The 25,729-nt window shown below is 42.2% G+C and overlaps 1 protein-coding gene across 3 annotated transcripts in view; it reads left to right on the forward strand.

Annotated features, from left to right (window-relative positions):
* The window catches only part of LOC127621256 (prolactin-releasing peptide receptor-like), a 63,480-nt gene that overhangs the window by 17,464 nt on the left and 20,287 nt on the right, over positions 1 to 25,729 (forward strand). Inside the window, exon 1 of one of the 3 annotated variants that reach the window (XM_052094769.1) lies at positions 9,191 to 9,259. The exons of 1 other annotated variant lie outside the window; for it this stretch is intronic. The gene's annotated coding sequence lies outside the window, so the exon portion shown is untranslated. Of the gene's footprint in view, positions 1 to 9,190; positions 9,260 to 10,529; positions 10,675 to 25,729 lie in introns of those variants that run through there. One more of the 3 variants, XM_052094770.1, reaches the window with a different exon arrangement.

Raw genomic sequence — 25,729 nt, forward strand, 5'->3', positions numbered from 1 at the left:
TAACTGGCGTAATAGGTGAAGATTCTGTTTTGTATGAAACCCCGCCCATAGAGGTACAATTTGGCCCGAAAACTCTGACTACAAAACTGCTATGTGCTCCATTAAATACAGGTGCAATTTTAGGCATGGATCTCCTGAGACAAGTACATCTAACTTTAGACATGTCCTCAGAATCTGCTAGCATTAAAATTTGCTCAGCACAAGTTTCTACCAATAATGCAATCCCTCCAGAGTATGCTTTCTTACAGAATCATCCAATTTGGGCTAAAGACAAGGATGATTGTGGTTTGTTGACAGGTGTAGAACCAGTCAAATTGACAGGAACTCCACCTCCGGTCACCAAACAATATCCAATCAATAAGGAAGCTATACAGGGGATCAAACCTATTGTAGAAAAGTTGCTGGCGCTAAGGAGTGCTAGTTAAAACCAACAGTCCATGTAATTCACCCATATGGCCTATCAAGAAGTCCAATGCAACATGGAGACTTACAATAGACTACAGAGTAGCCAATAAACATATTGATAAAATCACCCCTCTAGTGGCAGATCCTTCTACAATTTGTAATGGCTTGCCATTGGAGTGTAAGATTTTTTCAGTAATTGATATGTCTAATGGATTCTTTTCTGTACCGTTGCACTCTGACAGCCAGCCATGGTTAGCGTTTACAGTTGACTATGAACAATACCAGTGGACACGTTTGCCACAGGGATTTCAAAACTCCCCAACTATATACCATCAGGCTGTCAGACGTGATTTGTGTGACCCAGAATGTCCGGTAAAACAGTCCACTATGATCCAATATGTCAATGATATTTTGATTGCCTCAACAGATCACGAGGTACATCAAACTGAATTGGCAGCATTGTTGGACTATTTGCATAAAAAAGGACACAAATGCAGTTTTCACAAAGCTCAAATTGCTAAAAAGCAAGTCATATTTCTGGGTCAAACAATTGGTGCAGGAAATAGATCCATCACACAGGATCGAGCGGCTTCAGTCAAATCCATACCTCCACCTACTACCATTAAAACACTCCGCTCATTTTTAGGAACAGCAGGTTACTGTAGACCGTGGATTGAAGAATATGCCTCGATTGCTCAGCCACTCTATGACTTGTTAAAAGGCCATGGTAAAGATTCAGATACTGTTTGTATGGAAGAACTTCACCTCAAAGCGTTCAATGATTTGAAGAGAGCACTATGTCAACCACCAGCATTGGGAATTGCACAAACTGATAGACCCTTTGTTCTTTATGTCCATGAACATTTAAGCTTCATGACTGCATGTTTAATGCAAGATCATGGGGGCAGTTTACGCCCAATTCATTACTATTCTGGTAAACTTGACATAGTCAGCTCAAGGTATGGGCCCATGCCTCAGAGCAGTACAGGCAGTTCATCTAGCACTTCAGGCTTCATCAGGAATGGTGTTAGGACAGACTGTAAACGTAAGATGCCCTCACGCAGTGTCCGCACTAATGAATCAAGCAAAAGTCACTTCTGTCACATCCTCTCGTTGGGGAAATTGGTTAGCAACTCTCACAGCCCGAATATAGTTCTACAGCGTGCACCAGTCACGAACCCATCCTCATGTATGATGTCTGCAATGACTGAAGTTTTGTTAGAGGATGAAGGCGAAATGACACATGATTGTGTTACGCTTACATATACATCTACGAGTGAAGTAAAAGAAACTCCCATAGAGAATTCAGAATTTGAGTTGTTTGTTGATGGGTCAGCTCAAGTAATTGAAGGTAACAGATGAGCAGGTTATGCAGTAACGTCCACCACTGAAGTGGTTGCTTCAGGTCGTCTTCCAGATCATTTTTCAGCACAAGCTGCAGAACTAGTAGCCTTAACAAGAGCATGCACACTAGCTTCAGGATCAGTTGCAAATAACTACACAGATTCCAGGTATGCTTTTGTGGTCATTCATGATTTTGGTATCATTTGGCAAACCAGACAGTTTCTAACTTCTGCTGGATCCCCCATTAAGCATGCTGGATTAGTGAAAGATCTAATGTTTGCCATGAAACTTCCAAAGAAATTGCCAGTAATCAAAGTGAAAGCACATCTCACCACTAATACAATGGAAGCTAAAGGTAATGCTCTTGCTGATGTAGCAGTTAAACAAGCTTGTTCCTATGCAACTGTACAAGTGTGTTCAGGTAGTATAGCACAGAAGACAATTCTGCCTCCTGAATCAATAATTGATCTGTACAAAGACGTTCCTCTGTATGAAGCATGGACATGGTTAGACAAAGGAGCCACAGTGGATTCATCTGGCTGCTGGACCAAAGGGGGAAAATATGTTGCTACCGAATCACTGCTGCCATATTTGGCTCAACAAATACACAATTTGGATCACAGTGGTCCAGCAACAATGAATCACAGGTTCTCTAATCAATGGTGGAATCCAAAATTCAGAAATGTAGCCACTGAAACAGCAAAGAGGTGTGTTACATGTCAGAAAAATAATGAGGTACCAGCAGCTACTACACCAGCAATACATACCCCAGCTCCACCAGGACCATTTCGTCACCTGCAAGTTGACTACATATCATTGCCTCCGTGTAAGGGAAAAACTGACGTTTTGGTAGTAATAGATAAGTTCTCTAGATGGGTAGAAGCTTATGCAACAGGGTGTGCTACAGCTGCACATACTGCTAAATGTCTTGTCACTGATTTCATACCCAGATGGGGATTACCAGATTGCATTGACTCAGATCAAGGTACACACTTCACAGGACAGGTAGTCAAGGAAGTGTCTAGAATGTTGAAGATTAAGTGGAATCTTCACTGCCCATACAGACCACAAGCATCAGGACAGGTTGAACGATGTAACAGAACAATTAAAACCAGGCTAAGCAAAATGCATCAGGAAGGAGTACCATGGGTAGAAGCGCTGCCAGCAGTACTGTGTAGTATGAGAGCGTCACCTAACAGATCAGTAGGACTGAGCCCTCATGAGATTATTACTGGGCCTCAATGCAAATGCCAGGTGTGATTGATCTTAGAAATGCTGATGTACACATTGCCTCAGATGCCCTGATCAGCTACTGTGAAAACCTCACAAAGGCAGTACAGAGTGCCAAAGAGAGAGTTGAGTCGTGTTGGCAAACTCCACCAGAAGGTGGACACACAATCATCCCAGGTCAATGGGTCATGATAAAGACATTCAGAAATAAGCCATTAGAGCCTAAGTGGCACGGACCACATCAAGTGATGTTGATTACAGCAGCTGCAGTATTGTGTCAGGGAAAGAAAACCTGGACTCATGTGTCACACTGCAAAGTTGTTCCCCCACCTACAGGGATAGGATAGGACACAGACCAGTGAGGAGCCCAGGGAAGAACCGAATGCAATATGCATCGGGGACAAACCCTGTGGTGAAGACTCCCTCATAGGCCTTCCCCATCCACTAGTCCATCCTTACCTCACTGTTCTTTAGGTGTCAAAGGAATTATGAAATAGGGAAAGAAGGAAAAACATTAGCAGACTCAGAAAAGGACACAACCTGGGTGTTTGAACAAATACTGCTCTACTGTCTTTTGTTTTAGGACACAACCCTGGTGTTTGAACAAATACTGCTCTACTGTCTTTTGTTTTTCTTTCTACCCTCTTTGCAGATACCACTTGATGGCTGTCCCGAGACCCATGGGCATCGACCTCCTCACCTGTGTATGAGGTCACAACTTCCAGAAAACAACTAGACCCACTGCCAAGCCCAGTATCACAAGAAGAACGAAAAAAAATAAATAAAATAAAAATACACAACACAGAGACTCACATACGGAATCTTCAGTCATCCATCAACATGATCAAGATTGTCACATTTCTAACCATCATGGACATCGCACAAAGTGTGGACTCCAGAAACAACATATTCTTAGAGCTGATGAATATGTCAAGAAGTGCCTTGTTTGCAGGAAAGGACATTTGCACGCCACACGCACCCTCAGTAGGAGCAGGAATCCCATGGGTGGCACACCCTATCTCCAAATGTGACACGTGTACCTTCTTTGATCATCATACCAGTGGATTATACAACAAGGATACATGTCACAATGTAACAATTCCTCCACCCTCTCCATGTTGCATTCCTGGATTACCATCCTGCAACCTAACTTCAGCTCCTCCCATTATGACAGAGCTACTTTTGCCAATGACTTTTCCTTGGTGTATTGAAAATTATACTCCAGCCTCAACTCCCTTGGGTGAAATTCCTCGTGAACTTTGCAGCTTTGTGGTTGAAGTGAGAACAAAATCCCATGTAGACATTACTCCATCAGCAGGAAAAGAGGACAAAGACTTAGAAGAGTGTCTCCACAGGACACCATCCCTTCCAAAACTCTTGGCAATAAATCAGTGGTGTATGATTCCTCCACCGACTGGCATTTTTTGGTTATGTGGAACTTCTGTCTACAATATTCTACCCAGTCGATTCAATGGCAGGTGCACACTGGTTTATGTTTTACCGGCTATCAGAGAAAATACACACTCCACCCCAAGCTCTACACATTTACAAAATTCACCGCCTTCCACAAACAAAGAAGATGGCTGCATTCCAGGACTCACTTGTGCACAAACATGGTGGTCGAGAACTCTTGGAGCAATAATCCCGTTTTATGGTGTCATGCAGGCCCTTGATCAAGTTTATCAAGCTTATCAAATTCTGTACAGAAATTGGCCAATGATACGGCTTTGGCCCTTGGTAACATCAAGGACACTCTCGCTTCGCACAAGATAATGATCTTACAGAACAGAGTGGCCTTGGATTACATTCTAGCAACGCAAGGGGGAGCCTGCATCAGAGGGAAAGCCACCCCAGCAGGTTCCTGCCTTGGTCCTTCTACCTAAGGGTATGAGGCCACAACGGTTAGCACTAGGGGCGATTTGGGAACCTTAAATGTGAGCTTCTCCACCGGGAAACCCCCATGGTCCTCCCATTCCCCAGCATGCTCGTGTGCCCCGGTCGAGTTCTGGGATGAGACCACGGGCTCGTCTCAGGGTGGGTTTGCGGTGTCATTTGGAGCTTGCGAAGAGAATCGATAGCAGCATCAGAGAGCGGGCTCGTCCAGTCTGATGCAGAGGATTCGGCTGGGCTCCCACCCTTGGGTATGGTAGCCCAGTCACAGGCTGACGCGGAGCTGGTGGCCATGCTTACCAAGGCGGCTGCGAGCGTCGGGCTGGAGTGGAACCCTCTGCTCCCCCCTCAACCCTTGCTGCTCGATGATTGGTTCCTGGGCCCAGAGTGCCGCTCACGGCCATGCCCCACCCCGGTACCTTCCTTCACAGTGCATGATGGGCTCACTCGATTTTGGCAGGCACCTTTTACTTCCCAGACCCATGTCACAGGCTCCTCCGCTCTCACTACCCAGTGGTTGCTGACAGTGGGGTGGCCAGGGGTTACTCGGCGATTCCCCAGGTAGATCAGGCGGTTGCGGTGCACTTTTGCCCGCAAAGTGTCGCCACCTGGCAGAGCCACCCGAGGCTGCCGTCCAGGGCCTGTAGGCTTATGTCGTCTCTGTCCAAGGCCTACGGTGCTGCTGGATACCATGGCTCTCCTGCAAGCATGTCTTTGAGGCACTCAAAGAACTGCACAAGGGTAGTCCTGACCGGGATTGATGCAGGAGCAGGATCTTACCCTCTGTGGTGATGAAGGTCACAGCGCGGTCTCTCGGGCAGGCGATGTCCTCCCTGGTGATCCAGGAGCGCCATCTTTGGCTCAACCTGGTTGAGTCGAGGGATGCTGACAAGGTACAATTCCTTGACACCCCCATCTCCCAGGTTGGCCCATTCAGTGACACCCTAGTGGATTTCGGCCAGCAATTCTCGGTGGTCAAAAAGCAGATGGAGGCCATACAACACATCCTGCCCCAGTGCAACTCAAGGTTCTGCACCTCGTCTGCTCATCGCCAATGGCGTCCCCCTGCGGAAGCAACACCAGATCCGCCACAGCCTGCCCCAGTAGGCTGGCCCCGTCGTGGAGCCACCTGCAGAAAGCAGACTCCTCCTTTCTCACAGCTGGCCTCCAAGAAGCCAAGAAATGCTTCAAAGCACCCCTGAGACAGGCAACCCAGTGAGCCAGGAACCTGCTGCACAGGAGCTTGTAATCAGACAACTCCATCCCCCGGTGGAGGGATTTTTCTGTTGATTTCGTCCCACATTTTCAACAAAAGAGCGGTTTCCTCACTTCCTTGGTCACACATTTGGTGTAAACGGACGTTGTTATCAAGACAGCTGGACTCGACTGCGTTGGCACATCAACTGCTTAGAGTTGCTGGCAGTGTTGCTCACCCTTTGGAGACTTTGGCCATTGATCCAGGGCAAGCACGTGCAACGGTAGTGTACATCCACCGCCAAGGCGGCGTGCGCTCTCATCGAACTCGTCGCAACTCATCCGCCGTCACCTCCTCTGGAGTCAGCAACGGCTCAAGTCGTTGTGAGCCGCTCACATCCCAGGCAACCTCAGTTTAGTTTAATACTAGTAAGGAGAGGATCCTGGTAGCTCAGCGAGTAAAGACGCCAACTACCACCCCTGGAGTCACGAGTTCAAATCCAGGGCATGCTTAGTGACTCCAGCCAGGTCTCCTAAGCAACCAAATTGGCCCGGTTGCTAGGGAAGGTAGTGTCACATGGGGTAACCTCCTCGTGGTCGCTATAATGTGGTTCTGTCTCAGATGGGCACATTGTGAGTTGTGCATGGATGCTGCCGAGTATAGCGTGAAGCCTCCACACTAAAGCCCTGCACGGGCCTCAAATCTAGGCCCTATCCTGGCCCTGGCCAGAGACGCCCAGGCCCTAGCCTGGCCCTTGTCTGACAGTTTATCAGAATTCTTGGCCCGAGTCCGACTGGAGCCCGTTTTCTTTTTTTTATTTATTACACAGCCTATACTACTGTTGAAGCCACTAAAATAGTTCAGTTTTGTTTTTAATGGCAAAATAGTTAGATTTCTTTTCGTTTCTTTATCGAGTTAATTTTGAAAAATGTTGGGAGCATTTTATGGTGACGAACAAGAGGCCATCGGCCGACAGTGAGTTGATCACGTTTGATCAATTTATCCTCTCAAATCAACACTATAACTCTTCCAGCTGGGCTAAAGGCACACTCGCTGCTATTGCTGCTGGCGGGGACATTTAACACCTTGCGAGCCATTCTTGACAGTCGCAGTAACATAGTTTTGTGTTGTTTCCACCAGGGCAGCAAATCTCTTCCATCACCTTCCATGTTGGGACTGATGCGCAGGTAATGCTGTACTTCATCGTTATCCTCCTGCTCCACAATGTTTTCCCACTCTTCCTCAAACTCAGCCAGCACTCTCTTCTTTACTGCGTGGCCCACAGCAAAAGGTGCAGGCACAGCCGTGCCCGCCGCTGCATGAATCATAATTATTAGTTAGGCCAAGGCCAAGTAGGCTATGCCTGTATGTAATGTATGTAGTATACATTAATTTCGCCACTGCCGATTTTTCTCTTTATGATATCCATTGCACGTGAGGTGAATCGTGGGTCCGTGAGAAAACTGTGTGCGTGAGCAAACTGTGTCATGTGTCAGTGTGATAGGTTATAAAACGTCTTTCTATGTTTGTTTTACCATCATCAACTTCTCATAGTTTAATTAATTAATGTCTAAAATCTAAAAAGGAGGAGGAGCCTAAAACAGGCCTGATGCCTGGCCCGCGTGTGAACTATGACGTGAAAATTGGCCCGAAGCCTGGCCCTAAGGGCGTAAATAAGTCAGGGCCCGTCGGGCTCGGGCTGAAATGCAGGGCTCTACTCCACACATGCTATGTCTCCGCGGCAATGCACTCAACAAGCCAGATGATAAGATGCATGGATTGACTGCCTCAGATGCGGAGGCAACTGGGATTTGTCCACCGCCACTGGATTGAGGCGAGTCACTATGCCACCACAAGGACTTAAAGCACATTGGGCATACCAAATTGGGGAAGAAAAAAAAAAAGAATACTAACAAGGAGAGTACCTGCCCTTTTTTTCTTACATTTCTGTACAGTCCAATCCCAATCCTGGGAGCAGTAACAGAAATACTCAAACCAGCCCATCTGGCACCAACAATCATCCATGAGATTATCTAATCATCAATAGTGTGGCAGCAGTGCAGTGTTTAAAATCATTCAGATACATGTCAGGAGCTTCAGTTAATGTTCACATCAACCATCAAAATGGGGAAAAAATGGGATCTCAGTTATTTTGACTGTGGAATGATTGTTGGTGCCAGATGGGCTGGTTTGAGTATTTCTGTAACTGCTGATCTCCTGGGATTTTTGTACACAACAGTCTCTAGAATTTACTTGAATATTGCAAAAAAAAAAAAAAAAAAAAAAACATCCAATGAGCAGCAGTTCTGCAGATGGAAATGCCTTTTTGATGAGAGAGGTCAACAGAGAATGGCCAGACTGGTTCAAACTGACAAAATCTACGGTAACTCAGATAACTGCTCAGTACAATTGTGGTGAGAAGAATAGAATTTCAGAATGCTATTCTGAGATGAGGGTTGGCGCTGTTTTTGCGGCACGAGGGGGACCAACACAATATTAGGCCGGTGGTTTTAATGTTGTGGCTGATCAGTGTAGCAAAAGCAAAAAAAAAAAAAAAATAAATAAGAATATATATATATATATATATATATATATATATATATATATATATATATATATATATATATATATATAGGTTTAACTATTTTAAATATTTTTTAGTTATTATTAATAGTATATCTTCTGGAGTCATAAAACTGATGATTAGTTGAAAATCATCCTCTCAGCTGCAGCTCTCAAATTTGAAGGTAATCAGTGAATAAATAAAATTTTTATGTATTTTTTTTTTTTTTTTTTGTCCTTTTTGGACACTTTTAACTGTTGTTGTATGGAAAAGAGCTGTGAGGAGATATAATGTGAGTAAATAATCACTTTTTGTTTTGGGTAAACTATTCCTTTCAGTGCCATAAATTAATCAGAGGTAAACATAAAAACACAAATTATATGCATACAAATATAAAAAATAAAAATAAAATAAAAAAAAGCATGCATTATTTAATTGAATATATTCTCATCTCCGATAATTCAAAGGAAACAATCTTTATACTACTCCGCCCCTCCAGAGGGAAACGTAAGGATGAGGCTCTCACTCAGGTCTGATAGCGCATGTGATGATACACTGTCGCGCGCCAGTTTACTAACTGAGCATCTCCTCATCCGTGAGGGAAAACCTAAACCGCATCTCTGTTCCTAACGGTGAGACGTCTTCTTTACTATCATCTGTTACATCTAATTCAGTTTTATTGATTTGCCTAGAAAACTTCTCAGTGCATATAGCCTACCGAATAAAATATATGTAATACAGAAAAGTTTAAGACACGTCCGCAAAACGACTTGATAAATGAGTAAAAGTTATAGAAGTGGAATTAGACGTTGGACCAATACAGTATATATTTAAATACGTTAATATGCATTATAATGCAATAGTCTAATTAATGGAATTGATTACTAAAATGTATCTGATATAAATACATTCCCTTCAACTTAAACATTAGTGCGCAAATTGTGTGAGTGCGTGTGTGACTGAGCTGCGTATGCGCGAGTGTATACTGAAAACTGTGTGGTATGTTCTGACCTGATGTCATAATATATTTTACTGCATGTTTTTTGAGCAGATGTTGACTGATCAAACAGAGAGCCAGAAACAACGATGGTTTCATTGAATTGCTTGGAGTGAGATTAGTCCATGCTGCTTCTTTTCTTTTTATTTATCTGGGAGATTAGTAGCTATTCAGAGGGATAGTTAATCCAAAAATGAAAATGATGTATCATGTCCTTCCAACTCCTTATTATGACTTTCATGGTTAGCAACACTTTATATTAATTTGATTATAAAAGGGATAATTAATGAACAATATGTAATTTACAAATGCATTATAAATCTTTGTAAGTATCAGTTATACTGTTATCCAACATGAATTAAAAGGGTGAATTTCACACAATACTTGCCAAATAGTTAGCATTTTAACTTACATGTTATAAAAGCTTAATAATTACATGTATTCATACTTCCAGTAATTAACAAAAACATAAAATGTCCTTATAATTCATGATTTATGTCACAATGCAGCAAAAATAGGCTATTATAGTAAGATTAAAAGGAGGGATTATGTAATTTGCTACAGTGTGCTTGTTTTGTCATTTTTCTTGTCACGTGGACGTCAAAAGAATGGTGCTAACTTATCCAATTAGTCCTACACAACCGTGCTTCTGTGTCAGTTATAAAATGACAAAGAAAGGACCTCTCAACGCTTTTTGATGTACAAAAAACATGTGATAGAAATCAAGTATTTTTAGTCTATGTACTGCTCATTTTAATTATCACAGATCAGGGCGTAGATTCTGGGGGGATGGGAAGATGTTACCCCCAAATAATCAAGACTAGTAAAGCCCACCCACCCCTCACCTCGCTTCACAACACAACCCCTGCAATGTTCAAACCAAATCTACGCCCTTGCCACAGAAGCTTGCCAAGTCTTAACTATCACCAAAACGCAGAATGAGACATTTTTGTCTGCAAGCGCTTTTCATGTGGAGTTTAAAGTGGCAATTGATGCTGGCGCTGTGGATGTGGATAGCCACCGTCTACCGGCAGATTATTATTGTGGAAGGTGAGAGTTTAAGAGATTTAATGCCCATTGCAATGAAAATGCAATCTATGTGTTACTAGATCTTTCAGTTAGTCAAACTCCTACTTAGACTTTGAGAAACGTTTATTATTCTTGAATTGGTGCCATTTTAATGCATTAATGCATCTTTACACTATGGAAGTCTTTGTTTGAAAAATGACAATAAAGCATTATATTGTTACATATTGTTTTATAGATGGAAATAAATGCATTTTATTAGGAAAATAATTATATATAGTGGCAAATTTCAGCCACTTCAAAATTTGTACAAATTATTTTTACTTATATGCAACAATATTACATTGCATGAACATTTTTACTAAATATTTTAACAAATTAAAAATACCATGGAGATGTTCAAAGGTTCTGTAAGTGTTGGCATAAATTAATAATTGAATAAAAATTTTAAATCAATTAATTAATGAATAGTTTGAACTGATACACTAAATTAAATCAAATTTACCAACTCTAATGTCATTTTTGCTAGTGAGGTTTAAATGTGAGGTGCTATTAAAACATAATTTCTTAACATCATAATGCCTTAAGAAAATTGTATGGCTAAATAAAAACCTTATTTAGAAGTAATCTGAATATTTACAGTGTTGCTTTATTTTATATTGCAAAGTCATATGTGATGATTATTTGATAAGTCACCTAGCCCTATCTATGGATGAGATTTTTTGTATAGAAGAAAACCAAAAACACTAATTTGGTATGTAGTAAAGCATGAGATAAATATCTATAGTCTGGACTTCAAACTCAGATTATGGTATGTTGCATTAGCAATTTGGAAGATAAAGGGTAATTAATTATGTTCTAAGAAGTTATACCAAAAACCATAACTGAATGTCAAAATGAAAACACTGTGAATCCTAAAGTATAAATCATAAACATCTAAATGATACACAAATATGCTTTGCAATCCATTGCTCTCATATGTTTTTATAGATTTACATTCATGCATTTTGGTGTGTTTCAGTTATATTATATGTACAATATGCCACAGGAGCACTTGTTCTGTTTGTGCTCCTGATCTTTAGCCTCTAACACGAGCCCCAAAGAGCACCTCAATACTTCCATTAGTCTGTGTATTCTACCTGCCGGGTGTAGTGGGAGCTCCTGCAGGGAGGGGACGCTGACTCCCAGTGCAGTATAATAAATCTCACAGTATGCTGCTGGCAAAGAATAACTCCATACCATTCTTAAAAGAGACGGACTGACTGTTTATTTAAACTTAATATAGATATGACTTGCTGTTTGCACCAGGAGTGTTTCATGTTGCTGTTGAATAAATTATATTTTGGTGTGGGTTACATATCTAACACAATCACATTACAATATTGTTAACACTTTTGTGTTAAGGTCCGGTCACCTTGTCAGGTTGGGGTTCTGCCTGACAGGACCGTGGCATCATCGTTCCCTGTTTGTTTTTGTCAAAGCGCGTTTACATTCTGCCCTTATGTGTTTCAGTTGCCGCTGGCATCAACAATGGATTGTTTCCATTGGAATGCTGATCATTATAACCTTCAGCTGAGAGCGGCACCTGCCCCGTGTTTGTTTCCCGACTTATTTAAATTCCCTTGTGTGTCATGTCCAAGGTCATATAATTGTTATTGTGATTGTCAGTGTGAATGTATTTTTTGCTGTCAAATGTTAATCGAGCTCATTGTTTCCAATTTGGAGATCTCTTGTGTGTCTGTTGGTTGCCTGTTTCTAGAAGTGTGGTTACCTTCTAGCTCACCTTCGCCTGTCTTCTCTGTCAGTGTGATGGGGCAGATCATTGCCCCGCATCCCATTTACCTTAGAGGAGGATTCCAGAATTTGCATGCCCTTCTCCCAGACATACAGGTATAAAAGGAGGGAAGCTTGCATCTGTTCAGACAGATTTTTTCTTCGGAGCCGAGCGGTTGTGTATCAGCGAGCTGAATAAATCCACTGCTGTTCCACTCACCTCTGCAAGAGTGTATTCTGTTGGAGATCTGGCGCAATTCAGCGGCTTTTCTCTTCTCTGCACCCCATTGCAGACTACGCCCCTGGGCGCTTCGATAGCCTGTTTAAGAGTATATATACAAGTTGAAAGAGTATATTTCTCTATAAGTACAGTGATTGGACGTTGAACATCTTTTTCAAGATGCTCTTCCATCCTTGTGTTATTCCTGGATGCGGTCATTACCTCTCAACTTCAGACGGCCATGGGCGCTGCCTCATGTGTCTGGGCAGAGAACACACTAAGGCAACATTTGTGGATGGTTCATATTCTCACTGCGAGAACATGACCATGGCAACGTTGCTGTCGTTGCTTTCCTTCTTCCGCGTCATGCTTTCTATCCACTGGTATAGGGCTGGCGCGGCTGGCACTGGAGGCGATTTCGGGAGTTCAATGGATGCAGTTTCGCCGGGTAAATCCCCGCAGATCACCCGATCCCCAGCACGCTCGTCTGCCCCCATCCGGGTCTGAGATGAGACCGGCTGGCCTTACAGCCAGTCTGATGTCTCTTTCGGAGCCCCCGAGCTGGATGAGAGTTTCGCCACTGCATTGGAGAGCATCTTGGCAGACTCTGACGATGAGGACTCGACTGGGCTGGTGCCTTGGGGTGTGCAGGCCCAGTCTGAGGCTGACGGCGAGCTGTCTGCTATGCTTGCCAGGGCCACCACGAGTGTTGAGCTGGACTGGAACCTTCCATCCTCCCGTCAGCCCTCGTGGCTAGATGATTGGTTCTGGGGGCGCCACTCACAGCCACGCACCCCCCAGTCCCTTTCTTTCCAGAGGTGCAAGATGAGCTGACGAAGTACTGGAGGGCACCTTTTACTGCCTAAATTCGACTCCCTCGCTTGTCTGCTATCACTGCCCTTGACGGGGTGTGGTCCACGGGTACACGGAACTCCCTCAGATGGATAAGGCTCTTGCGGTGCACCTATGCCTGCAAAATGCCTTCACCTGGCGGGATCGACCATCACTCCCCTCCAAGGCCTGTAGGTTGACACCGTCTCTGGCGACCAAGTCCTACAGCACCACTGGATAGGCCGCCTCCGCCCTGCACGCCATGGCCCTCCTGCAAGTCCACCATGCCAAGGCACTAAGAGATCTGCACTTGGGTAGTCCTGATCCTGATGTGCTACAGGAACTGCGCTAGGCGACCGACTTCACCCTCTTGGCCATGAACGTTACAGCATGTGCACTCGGACAGGCGATGGCCTGTTGGTAGGATGGTCCAGGAACGCCACCTGTGGCTGAATCTGGTGGAGATGTGGGACCTCGACATGGCTCGTGTAGAGTATCCAGATCAGGTTTGGGGAATGTATGACTAATATTAATGATCGTAATCAATGATTAATCATACGGGTTGACCCAGATACAAAACATACAAAAACGCCCCAAAAAGGGCTTATATAGTCCAAGAGTCTGCTTCAAATATATATAGATAATTAAACACAACGAATTATAATTAATTAGGAATATACATTATATACAGACAGGCTATATTAATTTTAATAAACCCTCAATGGAATTGACCCGTAGGCTACCGCAATCAGTCAGTTCGTCTGCCGAACCACTTTGCTAAATACTCTTGATCAATTCTCCAGAAGGTTTATTCTTAGATATAAGCTTACTCATCAAAGCACGTTAACTTACTTTGATAATATCAGCTCGTATCTTAAAATCACACATTAAAGAGGCTTTGTTTTATGACCAACAACCACAGACAATCAAGCGTATAATTGATTTTAATACAAGGCATTATGATATATCACTACACTTACAAACAGACATTTAACATAGAATAAACATAAAATAAGCAAAGTAAACAATAAGGAAAATAGATGGATTATTATAAGGATAGCCAACTTATTACAACAATCAACCCTTAAGAGCCAGCAAATGGAATTACACACTTCAACGCATTTGAATTTCAGGTGAAATAATACTTGCACACTGGATCTTGCGTTGCTGAGCAAGGCTGCGTGTATGCCGTGTCCTAGTGGCATTCTTGAGACGGAGGATTTCAGTTCAGTGTTTCCAGAGCGTGGAGTTGAAACTCACTTGTAGAGAGAGTTGAAGGGTTGTTCCGAAGTTCGAAGCATCTCAGAAGGTAGCTGTTGAATAGTTGACGAGTGTTCCGGAGAGTTGCAGAAGATCAGGGGGGAGAAGTGAGAGATGATTTGAAGTGATCCAGAAGAAGTCCAAGGGGAAGAGGTAAGAGATAAGAGAGAGTTGAAATGTTCAGCAGAAGAAGCGAGTCAAAGTTGGAGCTTGACTTTTAAGGCAGCGAGGTCACACCTCCTTTGGGAGAAGTGACCCAATGAGACCCCTCCATTTTGGGCGCGAGTTGGTTTCTTTGTTCTGCCAAGGCTCTTCATTTGCATACTTATGACCGAGTCCTGGATGTGGTTTGAATCACTCAAACGATGGTAACACATAGCAGAATACGTTTTAATGTGACCATATATATATATATATTCAGCTAGGACAAGTAGTAAGGTTTAATTTGATACCAAGAAACGTGTATTTAGTACACTTAAAAGGCTTAAAATAGCTCTTAGGCTATTAAATATACGGCCTCAGAGTTTTACTACACAACTAAACAGTCTTACTAGTTTGATCTAACATCAGAAATACACAAGTACATTAAACACATTTTTTTAAACATATTTCTTTAAAAATAAGCATTTCTGGGTTTTACATGAAAGACACACACACACACACACACACACACATTTTTACGTTCAAAGTCTTACATGGCTTTTCTCACATGGTAAAGCACGCGGTGTGAGGTGAGTCACATGTAAAAGGAGCTTGTCAATAACTGGAGTGTCTCTTTGTCAATAGCGCAATGTGCTGTGGAGACTAGTTGGCGCTATTTCAGTGATTAGGGGAGTTTTAACAGTGGGTTCTTTGTTATTCAGAATGATTAGTCCATTGATTCCTCCAGACGCTACACTCGCTTTCTCAACACCCCCATCTCCCAGATCGGCATATTCGGCAACACCATGGAGGACTTTGCACAGCAGTTCTCGGCAGTGAAGAAGCAGACGGAGACCATTCAACATATCTTGCCCCACTGCAGCTCAAGATCCTGCACCCCGTCTGCTTTCCGAGGGCGTCCACCTGCAGCGGTGAAACCCCAGGAAGCTCCGCCCCAGCCTGCGAAGGAGTCCCTTCTCCCCTCGTGGTTGGCGAGGGGAGAAGGCTGCTCCTTTGGGGTGGATGGTAGTGGCAAGAACTCTACTATGACTCACCTCCGTGCTGTCACACACTCTATGGAGAGAAAACATAGAGAGAGAAAAGGCTGCGGCTGGCGCGGCCTGCTCCCATGCTAGTTACGTAACTTCCCTCCCTCAGGGATGTGGGTAAATATATGACATCTTTTGGGGCTTTGGGGAAGGTTACGTGCAGTCTGATGCACCTGCTATTTTCACACGCAGCTGCTTGCTTGCACCTGCATCAGCAGTCCACATAACACGGTTCAGTATTGTGGCTTTTTAGATAGGGACCCTTAGTGTCACTACATCGACACAACATCGAGTGAGTGACAGAAGGGGAATATCTCGGCTACTGTCATAACCTCTGTTCCCTGATGGAGGGAACGAAACTTTGTGTCCCTCTTTCCACAACACTCTACTAAGCCGCTGAAAGGGCCGGGAACTTATACACGGCTCCTCAGGTCAAAACCTGTCTGAACAGACGCACACTTCCCTCCTTTTATACCCACATGTCTGGGGGATGGGCATGCAAATTCTGTTCGCCAATTCTCATTGGCCTATTCTCAAAGATAGAGGTAACCGAGGCTCTCAAGAGAGACCCCTAGTGTCACTACATCGACACAATGTCTCGTTCACTCCATCAGGGAACAGAGGTTACTACAGTAGCTGAGACGTTTCCTAAAATCAAATGAGAATTGAACATACTGTAAGGTATGGCGGAGGATCAGTGCCTTAACAGTTTCCCGAACAAACAAGAACTTACTGTTAAAAACCCCCCTAATTACTGAAATAGCGCCAACCAGCCTCCACAAGCACAATAAATGTATTGACAAAGAGACAATGAACTATTGACAGAGAACCGCATGTGACATCCGCGATGCTCACCACGTGCTTATCATGTGGACAGGAAGGGGAAACTTTGAACGTAACAATGTGTGTGTGTGTGTGTTTTTCAGTTAAACACAGAACTGCATATTGCTAATGAAATACGTGTAATCCCTGTATGTTGTGTATTTCTGAGGTATATCAAACTCGTTAGAACTGTTTCAGTTGTGTGTTTTAAACTCTGAGGCCTCATATTTAATAGCCTCAGTGTATATTCCCTTTCTAAGTGTACTAAATATACTTTTCTTGGTATCAAATTAAACCTTACGATTTGGCCTAGCTAAATTCGAATATAAGATCTTCAGTAGAATGATATTACGTTATGTTTTGCCATCTTTTGAGTCATTCAGCCCAAAATCTCTTACCGCCATAAACCCAGCCAGAAACATGCAAATGAGCCGTGATCGAACAAAGGAATCATTCTCCTGCCCAGAGTAATGGAGACCTTTACGACCTCCAAAGGAATGTTCAGAGAAGTGCTGACTCTCCCTTCATTCTCTTACTGAGAAAGAGAAATGAACCCTGTTAATCCTATATATATATTCTATATATCCATGTGATAAATATTGACATGTATCTAATGTGCCATCTCACATTTTCCTTAAATGTGCTTGATCTATGTTTTCTTGCAAACTAATGGGTTAATGTTTCAGACTTTGCATACTATGGTTAACCAAAATCATATGTGTGGCATATTTGGTCTCTATAACTTGGTATTTTGAAGATTGAAATGACTGTGTACATGATATGTCGATAACAACAACATATTAGTATTAAAAGTATATTTCCTATTTTCTTTCTTGCACATGCAATGGGCAATTTTACAACAAAGAGCAATAAACCAAATTCCCGCCTAGAACTCAAACCTTTCTTATTGGTCGAGCCAATGAGAGGTGGGACCTGTTTCCTGAGGGTATAAAATTGCTGCTCCATTTTCTCTCTCTCTTAACCCTTATCTTACCAACTCTTATCCTCTCTCTCCTCGCTCACTCTTAGCCTCCCTGGCTTCCTGCCTTTCTGGTTCTCTGAGCCTTGTGCTCTCTCACTCTCTCGCTGAATCATGCCAAACTAGAAGGCCCCAAGGACTCCCAAGCGTGTGCCAGGCTACGTCACGGCCTTGTCTTACCATTCACCAAAGATATCAAGACAACATCATCAAAGATCAACTGGAGCCTCAACAAATTGCATCAGGACAGTTTAATTCAAATGGGACATGCAAGTATCAAACTTAGTCTCATTATTTGATACATTAAGTATCCTCACCCCTTTCTAAAAAGGGCGTGTCAGAACTAATATGATGGTTTGCTCAGGCTGTTGATCTGCTGAACTTCAAACAATGCTATAACTTCTTGCCTTCCTGTATTCTGCTTCAGCCCTCTTTCCCTTGGTAAACTGTATGAATGTATGTATATGTATGTTAGAGTAGTTTAAATGTTTAGTCTAGTTAATAAAGTCTTGTTCATGTCACATGTAAAGTTGTCTGTGTCTCAAGCTCATATCTAAAGTCACTAATCATAGATTTTGACTACTTGCTCTTAATACTTAGTAAGAAAGACATTTCCCTTGCCCCGGAAATGTACATTTCTATTAATTAATTAATTAATAACCAAAATTGAGTGTTCACGGGATGAACCGAGTATTTGGTTGTAATGTTAATGTAGCTACATCAAGTTAACCCGATTAACTGATCCAAATATTCATAATATGATTGATTATTAATATTTCATAGAGCTGATTCGCTACCTAATGGTGGAAGAATATAGAGCTGATTCGCTACATAATGGTGGAGAATGTGCGGGCATGATTAAACAAAGGTTATGAGCTTGAACCACTGTCAACCTAAAAGTGTGCATTGAATAATTCCGGTCAGAATAGGACATGACATGCGAAACGGCATTTGCTTCACTAGTTGCTGGCTTGTTTGGATGCGGATAAGGTGATGGCTTGAATTGACATCTCTACTGTAGTTGAAAGAGTTTTAAAACATTTAAGCATATTTTCAAAAGGTATCAGTGTACTGAGTAATATGATTTTAGCGGAGAAACCCTAATTTCAGTATTAAAGTGTAAGTCTGTTTTGATGAAGGAATCTCAGCTCAGCTGCATGTAAACTGTACCAGAATTGATTGCTTAACCTGTTTCTGATGAAGAAATCTCAGTACAGTGTTATATAAATGTAGATTTGGGCGATGCTCCCTTTTCACAGTATAAAGGCCTTACAAATTATAGTTAGATTGATGTCCTTCATCTAAACTTTATCTGTGCATCTAAAAGGCTTAGCTTCCTGGTGATCAAACCTGTGTTTCACTCACTGAAACTCTGAAGTGCATTGGTTCCCATGACAACGACTTGTCACAGGAAGTGCTCACTCCAGATAGCACGTGTTTCCTTCCGACGCCATTTTGTAAACAAACCAGCCTAGATGGCTAAGCTAACCCAACTTAGCAGCCCCTTAGCTTAGGCTAAGCTAACTAATAGCTTCAACAGTTAGCTGCTAGCATAATTTACATGAAGCCTTTATCTACAGCTTGTGTGCATGCAGAGTGAAGTGATCTAAACCATTTTCCTTTAACCCCATTTCTGGTTTCTGAATTTTCACTTTCTCTTCCTTAACTTTAATTCTTCTCATCTAACTTCACCTGCACCTTTCAGGTGCATCCCTTACTGAACGCTGTTCAGCTAAATTTGCAGTTACTTTGTTAATTAAATCTAAAAACTTGATTACATGTAAACTGTTTAGATAGAGAATAATTTTTATAGTTATTGGGAACTTTCAATGGCACGTTGACTAAACTTTATAGAGGGACAAACACATTGTGTGGTCTTGAACACGTAACAGCTGTGACCAACTATAGAATGATGCCCAAAGCAAATCTAATTGTTGATCATAAGTGCTATTGATTATTCCCAATACAAGGTTATTCTGCTATTTTAATCACTTCTTCAAGTCTTTTTATTATTTTTACTAATAATAGAAGTCAGCTATTTATTTTTCCATTTAACCCTCTTGGTCTAGTGTGGTTTTATTTCCCCATAAAACTGCAAAAGTAACTAGACATACTTTTCTTCTCGATTTTGTGTTTATTTGCAACAAGTTGCTTAAATTTTATGAGCCAGCTACACTAGTAATCTAGACGATTTCTATGGCATAATTTTGAGCACCACTTATAGACACAATCTAATAGGAAAGCTCTTTTCTTCCTCTTTCTTTCTCCTCTTCATGTGTTCAAAGATCAAGCCTGTTGTATGCTATCAGTAAGTGCTGATAAATAATTTGACCCAAAGAAACATCTTAAGTCATTTATTAAATCTAGGCTTACGCTCTTTTAGCAAAGCCACTCAGATCCACACAAATCTGAGCATCCTGCTATTTGCAGCTAAGATAGTAATAATCAGGAACACATTTCAATTGTTAACCACACCTAGCAAAACCTAGCTGTACATTATACACCTTGCTGTCTCACTTTGCCTTTAGCTCCAAATTCTGTTTGATCTTGCATTAGTCTCTTGCCCTTACTCTCACCAGAAGTGTGCCAAAATGTTGCAGATGCTCAGCCTAACTGCCCAGATGGCAGGCCAAAAGGACTGGCTAGGTGTTTTGAGGAACACCCTTTTATCCATGGCTGCTGACGACCTTCAGCAACAGAACAAAAAGCAACTGGAAAACGAGGGAAAAGAACTAATGACAGACGACTCAAACCAGAGGTATGAGCACAAATATCTGACTGAGGTTATCGCCCTGGCCCACAACCTCACAGGTTTGAAACAGGAGGTAAACAACCTCAAACGCCAGATCACTGAGTCCCAAACGGAGCTGACACATGCTAAAAACCGCATAGACCAGCTAGAGATGGAGGCTCAGGACAGACACAAGGACCCTGGCAGAAGGGAGTCACAGGAGGTAATCCACAGACTTCAAACGGCTCTGACAGCTGCTAAACAACAAGAGCAGTTGGAAAAGACACCTAGAGAGCACCTGGAAAAGGTACTTTTTCACAAAGATTCACTGTTAAAAACAGCAAATTCTGAACTCTTGGACAAAGATGCCAGAATCATGGCCTGTGAAGGTCAACTGAATGTGTCCAGAGCTGAAGTTAAAGTGCTGACTCAGCAGCTGGAAAACACCAAAGATGAACTTGACATGGTCCAACGAGAACTGAGACACTCTTACCTGCTGCAAAAGGAACCACAGCAGGAGAGACATCTCACTCCCCACTTGCAATCAGCAGAGAAACCTCCCCAGCCAAGCACAGAGTTACAAAGGGGGAGACAAACCCCTCTGCTTAACACGCCATCGGACAGTTTCCTGAAAGCTTCCTGCAGCCGTGAAGGAAAAGGATTGATTCAGACGAATCTTGAAACGACACGTGTAGCGTACACTCAAAGACCTCAACCGAATGGCCAGACATATCCCTGCATTTACACCAGAGCTTGCAGGAGACCACGACGCCCACGCTTACCTGCGAGACATTGACTTTCACCTGCAGTCTTTGATGAGTGTGAACCATCAAGATAGACTCCATCTGATCTGGATCACGCCCAGCCCAGAGTTGCGACGCTTTCTGGCTCGACAGCCAGAAAACATCCAGTCTAACTACCAGCAGCTGAAACAAGCCATCATAAGGGAATTCTCAGAGTCTAACAACGGACTGATCGCTGCCCTAGACACCAAACAGGGTCGGCATGAAACTCCCTATGTTTACTACCACAGACTCAGACGAGCTTACTCGAGCTCACGAACAAACCTGGGATGGAGGAGGACACCAGCTTCAAGAGCCTTTTCCTCCGAAACCTCCATCCTATGGTAAGTCACCATTTAGGCATTATGGCCTGCCCCCACACAATGCCTATCCAACAACTGCGTGACCTGACACAGAAGGCCTTTAACAAACACAAGGCCTCACCCAGCAAACACCACAGGATGTCCCACAGCAGTCTACAACAACATCCTCCTGTACACCTTTCAAACAGGTGCCAAACAGAGGCTGCACAAAGACAGCTAGAAACGCCTGTTTCTGAGTTACAAGAGCTGCTAGCACTAGCAAAAGAGCTCCTGGAACAGAACTCCCCTGAGGAGTACTGGGAAGAACAAACCTCTGACTCTTGCCCAACACCACTCAGGCAAGCTCAAGTCAGCACTGCTGCCAGAGCAGAGTAACACTGCAGACTTCAGACACCTGGTGACTGGGTGCTGAACCAAGGGCGAACGGCCACCTGGTGCCCTTTTGCTACCAGTACTAGGTCAGTCTGAAACTCTCTCCACACTACACGATGCCCATAACCACTCCCTGCAGCCACAAACAAGCACCTGCCTCAAACGAACTGACTTCATAATGACAGGTGACACACTGTCAAGGCACCTGCTGCCTCTGCACCTGCTGCAGAGACCTGGATTTGGCTACTGTCTACATCACCCACCGTGGAACAACCACCTGCTACAAAACCCTCATGATTCACCTGCCATCCGCCATTGTGATGATTGTCGTCCGATGATGTCTCCAACAGGGACACCACCTGGCTAAAAAAGGGGACTGTAAGGTATGGCGGAGGATCAGTGCCTTAACAGATTCCCTAACAAACAAGAACTTACTGTTAAAACCCCCTAATTACTGAAATAGCCAACCAGCCTCCACAAGCACAATAAATGTATTGACAAAGAGACAATTAACTATTGACAGAGAACCGCATGTGACATCCGCATGCTCACCACGTGCTTATCATGTGGACAGGAAGGGGGAAACTTTGAACGCAACAATGTGTGTGTGTGTGTTTTTTCAGTTAAACACAGAACTGCATATTGCTAATGAAATACTTGTAATCCCTGTATGTTGTGTATTTCTGAGGTATATCAAACTCGTTAGAACTGTTTCGTTGTGTGTTTTAAACTCTGAGGCCTCATATTTAGTAGCCTCAGTGTATATTCCCTTTCTAAGTGTACTAAATATACTTTTCTTGGTATCAAATTAAACCTTACGATTTGGCCTAGCTAAATTCGAATATAAGATCTTCGTAGAATGATATTACGTTATGTTTTGCCATCTTTTGAGTCATTCAGCCCAAAATCTCTTACCGTCATAAACCCAGCCAGAAACATGCAAATGAGCCGTGACGGAACAAAGGAATCATTCTCCTGCCCAGAGTAAGGGAGACTTTTACGACCTCCAAAAGAATGTTCAGAGAAGTGCTGACCCTCCCTTAATTCTCTTACTGAGAAAGAGAAATGAACCCTGTTAATCCTATATATATATTCTATATATCCATGTGATAAATATTGACATGTATCTAATGTGCCATCTCACATTTTCCCTTAAATGTGCTTGATCTATGTTTTCTTGCAAACTAATGGGTTAATGTTTCAGACTTTGCATACTATGGTTAACCAAAATCATTTGTGTGGCATATTTGGTCTCTATAACTTGGTATTTTGAAGATTGAAATGACTGTGTACATGATATGTCGATAACAACAACATATTAGTATTAAAAGTATATTTCCTATTTTCTTTCTTGCACATGCAATGGGCAATTTTACAACAAAGAGCAATAAACCAAATTCCCGCCTAGAACTCAAACCTTTCTTATTGGTCGAGCCAATGAGAGGTGGGACCTGTTTCCCGAGGGTATAAAATTGCTGCGCCCATTTTCTCTCGCTCTCTTAACTCTTATCTTACCAACTCTTATCCTCTCTCTTCCTCGCTCACTCTTAGCCTCCCTGGCTTCCTGCCTTTCTGGTTCTCTGAGCCTTGTGCTCTCTCACTCTCTCGCTGAATCATGCCAAACTAGAAGGCCCCAAGGACTCCCAAGCGTGTGCCAGGCTACGTACGGCCTTGTCTTACCATTCACCAAAGATATCAAGACAACATCATCAAAGATCAACTGGAGCCTCAACAAATTGCATCAGGACAGTTTAATTCAAATGGGACATGCAAGTATCAAACTTAGTCTCATTATGTGATACATTAAGTATCCTCACCCCTTTCTAAAAAGGGCGTGTCAGAACTAATATGATGGTTTGCTCAGGCTGTTGATCTGCTGAACTTCAAACAATGCTATAACTTCTTGCCTTCCTGTATTCTGCTTCAGCCCTCTTTCCCTTGGTAAACTGTATGAATGTATGTATATGTATGTTAGAGTAGTTTAAATGTTTAGTCTAGTTAATAAAGTCTTGTTCATGTCACATGTAAAGTTGTCTGTGTCTCAAGCTCATATCTAAAGTCACTAATCATAGATTTTGACTACTTGCTCTTAATACTTAGTAAGAAAGACATTTCCCTTGCCCCGAAATGTACATTTCTATTAATTAATTAATTAATAACCAAAATTGAGTGTTCACGGGATGAACCGAGTATTTGGTTGTAATGTTAATGTAGCTACATCAAGTTAACCCGATTAACTGATCCAAATATTCATAATTGATTATAACAAGTTATGCTTGATTATTAATATTTCATAGAGCTGATTCGCTACCTAATGGTGGAAGAATATAGAGCTGATTCGCTACAATACAGACGTCCTTAACCTTAACCTTAACCAAAACCTAAACCTAACCGATAGTGTCCTTAAAGCAAATGAGAGGTAAACAAAACAGACATCCTTACCCTAAACCAACACCTAAACATAACCTATAGTGTCCTAAAGCAAATAAGAGGTAAACATATCAGATATACTTACCTTAAACCAGCACCTAAACCCAACCGATAGTATTCTAAAAGCAAATGAGAAGTAAATAAAACAGACATCCTTAACCTTAACCAACACCGAAACCTAACCGATAATGTTGTCCCATCAGGGAACAGAGGTTACTACAGTAGCTGAGACGTTTCCTAAAATCAAATGAGAATTGAACATACAGACATCCTTAACCTTAACCTTAACCAAAACCTAAACCTAACCGATAGTGTCCTTAAAGCAAATGAGAAGTAAACAAAACAGACATCCTTACACTTAACCAACACCTTAACCAAACCAATAGTGTCCTTAAAGCAAATGAGAGGTAAACAAAACAGACATCCTTACCCTTAACCAGCACCTAACCTAACCAATATTGTCCTAAAAGCAAATTAGAGATACACATAACAGACATCCTTACCCTAAAATACCACCTAAACCTATCCGATTGTGTCTTAAATGATAAATGAGAGGTAAACAAAACAGACATCCTTACCTTAAACCAACACCTAAACCTAGCCAATAGTGTCCTGCAAGCAATTGAGAGGTGAACAAAACAGACATCCTTACAATTAATCAACACCTAAACCAAACCAATAGTGTCCTTAAAGCAAATGAGAGGTAAACAAAACAGACATCCTTATCCTTAATCAATAACTAAACCTTACAGATAGTGTCCTAAAAGCAAATGCAACATGAAAAACTCATTTTCTTAAACAACCACATAATTTTGTGTCGCTCCTTTGACACTTTTGTCTGAGGTGTCTGGCTGGAGCCTCGGCCTTCCTCGGAGACTCAGTCTTCATGCTCTATTAGGTGAGCTTATGCACAAGCTAATTACGTTGGAATAAGTGTATTATTATAGGTGGGTCTGTTATACAAGCATTAAATTGTATGTTTTTTTTAATGATCCGTAAGAATAAAAGTGTTTTGATATCATAACAGCAGTGAGTAATATAATAATTGTTTATAAAGTAATAATCAGGCCTTGTACTCGTGATGTATGTTAAGGTGAATAAAAGTTATTGTGTATGTACTGTAGCACCTTTAGTGTTTAATTCACCAGAAAACTGTGATGTAATATAGAATGCGGCATGTATACTCAGTCAGCAAAAATTTAGTTATAATAATGTTTAATTTAAGAGACTATGTTGGCCAAACTCATCTGAACTCCTCCCTCTAAAAAACATCAGGAAACACACTGTATACTGTATAGGACTACGAATGTGTGTGTATATTAAAAAAGTATAAAAAATGGGCACAAGTTCACTAATAAGGTGTGGG

This window comes from Xyrauchen texanus, chromosome 27, assembly GCF_025860055.1.
Source record: "Xyrauchen texanus isolate HMW12.3.18 chromosome 27, RBS_HiC_50CHRs, whole genome shotgun sequence".
NCBI classification, from domain to species: Eukaryota; Metazoa; Chordata; class Actinopteri; order Cypriniformes; family Catostomidae; genus Xyrauchen; species Xyrauchen texanus.